The sequence below is a fragment of the Oryctolagus cuniculus genome, chromosome 5 (assembly GCF_964237555.1).
Source record: "Oryctolagus cuniculus chromosome 5, mOryCun1.1, whole genome shotgun sequence".
NCBI classification, from domain to species: domain Eukaryota; kingdom Metazoa; phylum Chordata; class Mammalia; order Lagomorpha; family Leporidae; genus Oryctolagus; species Oryctolagus cuniculus.
In genome coordinates, this window is record NC_091436.1 from 48,595,844 (window position 1) to 48,601,677 (window position 5,834).

Genomic DNA, 5,834 nt, shown 5'->3' on the forward strand with positions numbered 1-5,834 from the left:
ATTTTAACAAGTAAAAAGTGAAAAGACCCTAGTTTAATGGGAATGTAGAGAATGGCTATAAATAATGTTTCAATGTAAAAATGACCATTTCACTCACATACACTAAATCCTAAGGTAATCACAAGTCATTAAAACTACAGTAGTATACACTCTAACCATTGTTTTGACAAAGTTGTAAAACAAAGTTTCTCAAAACTATATTTGCAGCAATATTAATGTACACATGGATTTCTTTGATTATTTTTTTAAATTTTAGCTCCAACATATAAGAGAGAACATATAGTATTTGTCTGTCTTTTTTTTTTTTTTTTTTTTTGACAGGTAGAGTTACAGACAGTGAGAGAGAAATAGAGAGAGAAAGGTCTTCCTTCTATTGGTTCACCCCCGAAATGGTCGCTACAGCCAGCGCTGCAACAATCCGAAGCCAGGAGCCAGGTAATTCTTCTTGGTCTCCCATGCGGGTGCAAGGGTCCAAGCACTTGGGCCATCCTCCTCTGCCCTCCCAGGCCACAGCAAAGAGCTGGACTGGAAGAGGAGCAACCGGGACTAGAACCCGGTGCCCATATAGGATGCCAGCACCGCAGGCGGAGGATTAGCCAAGTGAGCCATGGCGCGGCCCCTCTTTTTTTCTTTTTTTAAAGATTTTTTTATTTACTCAAAATGTAGAGTTACAGAGAAGGAGAGGCAGAGGCAGAGGGAAGTCTTCCATCCACTGATTTCACTTCCCAAATGACTGTGACAGCCAGCCGGGATTGGGTTAGACTAAAGCCAGGAGCCGGAAGATTCTTCCAGGTCATCTATGTGGATGCAGGGCCCAAGCACTTGGGCCATTATCTGCTGCTTTCCCAGGTGCATTAGTAGGGAGCTGGATGGGGAGTGGAGCAGCCAGGACTCCAACAGGCATCCATATGGGATGCCAGCACTTCAGGCAGCAACTTACCCCCACTATGCCACAGCAGATAATCCCTAGTATTTGTCCTTCTGTGTCCACCTTATTTCACTCAACATGATGTTCTCTAGTTGCATCCATTTTGCTGCAAATGGTAAAATTTCATTCTTTTTTATAGCCTAATAATATTCCATTGTGTGTGTATACTTTATTTTGTTTAACCATTCATCTGATGATAAAGAAATACCTTGCTTGATTCCAAATGGTGGCTGTTGTGAGCAGTGCTGCTATAAACATGGTAGTGCAGGTATCTCTTTGATACATTATGTTCAAATCTTTTGGGCACATACCCAGTAGTGAGTATGCTGGATCATATGGCAAGTCTATTCTAGTTTTTTTAAGAAATCTCCACAGTGTTTTCTTTTCTCTCTCTCTCTGCTTTTTGGTACTAAACACTTTAAATTTCAATAGCTCATTGCTATTACCCAGAAACACAACTAGTTTTATAGATTGGTCTTGTATCTTGTGGCCTCACTAAATTCATTTATTAGCTGTGATACTTTTTAAAGCCTCTCTGAGACTTTTTTTTAATTGTTAAGCAAAGTTTAATGAAGAGAGCACCCCTGATCCACACTGTTTTCCACAGTGGCTGCACTAATTCACATTCCCACCAACAGGGTATATGTGTTTTCCTTTGTGTACATCCTCTCCAGCATTTTGACTCTCTGTGCTTTGGATTTTAGCCATTCTGACAGAGGTGAGGAGCTGTTTTCTTGAGGTCTTGATTTGCATTTCCCTGATGCCTAGTGATGTTGAAAATTTTTTTATATTTGTTGTCCATTTGTGTTTCTTCTTTTGAGAATTGACTATTGAGATCCTTTGTCCATTTCTTAACTGGATTAGCTGTTTTCATTGTTGTTGATATTAACCCTTTGTAAGATAGGTAGCTTTTACAATTCTGATTCCAGATTTACTGAGATCCTGGTTGAAATATATGCCATTGTTTACATGCAATTGTGCTTCTACATAACAAAAGAATTCTTTCATTCTTCTGTTAGGGTTTTCCTGAGAAATGGAATTAAGAGGATGTGTGGAGACAGAGAGACAGAGAGGCTCACGCAACTGTGGAGGCTGGTGAGCCTGAAATCGGCAAGGCAGGTCAGCAAGCCACAAACCTGGCAAAGAGTTGCTGCTGTAGCTGTGAGCCTGAAGGCAGGCTGCAGGCAGACTCTTCTTTCTCAGGGGATCTTAATCTGTTTTTCTGAAGGGCTTCACTGCATTAGATGTGGCCCGCTCACACCAGCAATAGTATCTGCTTATTTAAAAAGCCTACCTCTTTAAATGTTAATCGCAAATAGCCTGTGTCTTCACAACAATGTCCCCACTTGTATTTGGTCAAACATCAAGTTGATACAAATTTTACCATTAAGATTCTCACTGTAACATGAAGTGAGTGATACTGATATCGGATGACAATGTCTTGCTTGTAATCTAAAGTTTCAAAAGTTTCTTTTCCAAGTACTCAAACACTTTTTTAAGAAAGTTTTTATTTAATGAATACAAATTTCATAGGTACAGTTTTAGGAATATAGCAGTTCTTCCCTCCGTACCCGCCTTCCCGCCCCCACTGCTGTCCCACCTCCTACTGTCTCTCCCATCCCATTCTTCATTAAGATTCATTTTTAATTAACTTTATATACAGAAGACCAACCCTATGCTAAGTAAAGATATCCACAATTTGCACCCACACAGACATACAAAGTATAAAGTACTGTGTGAAGACAAGTTTCACAGTTAATTCTCACAGTACAACTCATTAAACACTTTCATTGGTCAAATAGGTCTACACGTTCCTGATTATGTAAATTTATTTTATATTCCCTTCTGTTTTCCTATGATATTAATTTTAATTGGTAATATATTTTGAAATAGCTAAAGCATAGAGGTTTCTGCAGAAGGATTTCCTTTTTCCACTCACCACAGTCTCCTGTGTGTCACTCCCTAGCATTATGTGCCACTGTTAAAGTGTATACTTCCAAAAAAGCATGGGTGATTAATATGCTGATCTCAGGAAAGCCAAATTATACACAAGCTCTATCATTTTGACTCTTGAACATCTGCATCCATCTACCTGGAACTCTATAAAAGACCAAAAAGGAAACAACTATTTTACTGCAGTGCCCTGGTTTGTTTCTCTGCACAATTGGACAGAGCTTCTGGAAAGAACTGAGAGGACTGGCTTATTTCAGATCCATGTTTTTCTCTAAATTGTAGCAAACTTTCTTCATGCTAAATGAAATATCTAATACAAACACTTTAAATATTTCCAATTGAATTAGTTTCAAATTTTTTTCAATGTGATCATGACTCTTTATATTTTCGAAATGCATAGTAAAATATTTACTGAGAAAATGGGAAGATGTTTGGAATAATAGCTGAGGCTGGATGATAAGTACATGAGGATTCTTTATTCTATCCTATACTTTTTATGTAGATTTGGAAATTTATAACATAAAAATGTAAAAATTTCCACATGGCACATTGTTATTTTGCTAGTAATTAAAAAGTGAAATAGGCAGGGTAGACATTTGGCATGTAGCAGTGAAGATGTTCCTTGAGAATTCTGGCTCCACTCACTCCCAGTTCCAGCTTCCTGCTACTGTGTACCCTGGAAGGCAGCAGGTGATGGCTCCAGTAGTTGGTCCCTGACAGCCATGTGGGGGACCCCTACAGAGTTCCTGGTTCCTGGCTTTGGCCTCACCCAGTCCTGGCTGTCACAAGCATTTGAAGAGAGAACAGCAGATGAGAGATATCTCTCTCTCTACCCCTTTCTTTCTGTCTTTCAAATAAATAAAGAAAGAAATACACACACACACACATTATATACATAATTAAAACAAAAAAATGCACTTTTTTGAAAAAAAGTGAAACAGGAACATATGTTTTGCTGGCAACCTATTTCTTGAATCTACAATTAGTGCATGTCAGTTTATATTTCAAGAGCTATGTGATTATAGTTTTGTTTTGACATTGCTTTTTTTTTTTTTTTTTTTTTTTGTTAATGAAACAAAGAAGCCTCAGAGGCAAGCAGCAGCCTGTTCTCTTTCCTGGCTAAAGGGGTCTGATCACCAGGGGTCTCCACAAGTTCTTTAAAACCATTTGAGATCTTCCTATGAACAGAGCCACTACAATGCTCCATGTGCCACTACATGCTCCACACGTGCCATCAGACAAAAGCTCACTGGACATCATCATCATCAAAGAGGTCTTCAAAATCATTGAAGCAGTCTGCATGAACTGCCTTTTCAATGGCTTCCAAGTCCATCAGGAGTCCGGAGCTGTCTCCCTCCCCGTTCAGGTCCACGTAGGGTGCTGCATGCTCAGGAAGCATCTTGTCTACAGCCAACTTCATCTTGGGTCTCTAGCACTCTCCGATTATAATTACTGATCTTGCATTTGCCTGGAGACTGGTATCTATTTCTGTTGATGAACAAGCTGCTCCCTTTAAGGAGGAGAGCAAACATTTTCAATAAAAGCACAAATCCTTAGGCTTGAGAATTCAGCAAGCAACTGAACAGAAAAAGTTCCTTTAATAATATTCAACATTAAAACATTTACTCGGAGGATTAATGAACACTCAGGGAATTGGAAAGGACAGCCCTTTATGGCAACTACCCATGTTTTGAGAGTTGCTCCTTCCTTCCTCCTCCCTGACCTCAACACTGTCTCCACTGCGGCCTCAGGGAAACTTACAAGACATAAAGAAGAAAAAAAGAATGTCCTTATCTTTTCTTTCCATAATTAAACTATAAGGTTATGGAAGGGTGAACTTTCTTTAGTGACTCTTTCTATGAACAATGACCTAAGAGGAATAAGTCACGTGCAACCTTGTATAAACGAGTATTCAATGCACATACAAGTTCATTTAACAGATTCTTTTCTCAGAGTTTGAACTTGGATCTCATCATTGCTGATTGTTTCTGCTGTATAGTTCCATTTGCTGTGACAGATAATACACTGGATCACTACAGAAAAATTTATACCATCCAAATATTTTGAGTAATTTTTTTTACTAATAATTTTCTTCTTAAACTCTATTTTTTAAAGATTTATTTATTTATTTTTATTTGAAAGAGTTCCAGAGAGAGGTAGAGCCAGAGAGAGAGAGAGGTCTTCCATCCGCTGGTTCACTCCCCAGTTGGCCGCAATAGCCAGAGCTGAGCTGATCTGAAGCCAGGAGCCAGGAGCCAGGAGCTTCTTCCAGGTCTCCCACGCGGGTACAGGGACCCAAGGACTTGGGCCATCTTCTACTGCTTTCCCAGGCCATAGCAGAGAGCTGGATCAGAAGTGGGGGAGCCGAGACTTGAACCAGTGCCCACATGGGATGTTGGTACTGCAGGCGGCGGCTTTACCCACTGTGCCAGAAAGCCAGCCCCTAAACGCCATTATTAATATCATCTGGCTGGGTTTTTTTTGGTTTTTTTTGTTTTTGTTTTTGTTTTGACAGGCAGAGTGGACAGTGAGAGAGAGAGAGACAAGAGAAAGGTCTTCCTTTTACCGTTGGTTCACCCTCCAATGATCGGAAGGCAGGAGCCAGGTGCTTCTCCTGGTCTCCCATGCGGGTGCAGGGCCCAAGCACTTGGGCCATCCTCCACTGCACTCCCGGGCCATAGCAGAGAGCTGGCCTGGAAGAAGGGCAACCAGGACAGAATCCGGCTCCCCAACAAGGACTAGAACCTGGTGTGCCAGTGCAGCAAGGCAGAGGATTAGCCTATTGAGCCGTGGCGCCGGCCCAATATCATCTGTTGTATGTGTGTAAAATCAAATCTTCTCTCTTTTCCCCTAAATACAAAGCTCTTGCTGACCTAATGGTTTTCTATTTTCATCTTATTTATAACCCACTGATGTTTCTTACCAGGAATCTTTGGTTTAATCCGCAAAACTC

At 40.4% G+C, this 5,834-nt stretch overlaps 1 pseudogene; it reads right to left on the reverse strand.

Annotated features, from left to right (window-relative positions):
• Window positions 1-4,006: 4,006 nt before the first annotated feature.
• On the reverse strand, window positions 4,007-4,317 carry LOC100355871 (COP9 signalosome complex subunit 9 pseudogene; annotated as a pseudogene).
• Window positions 4,318-5,834: the final 1,517 nt, after the last annotated feature.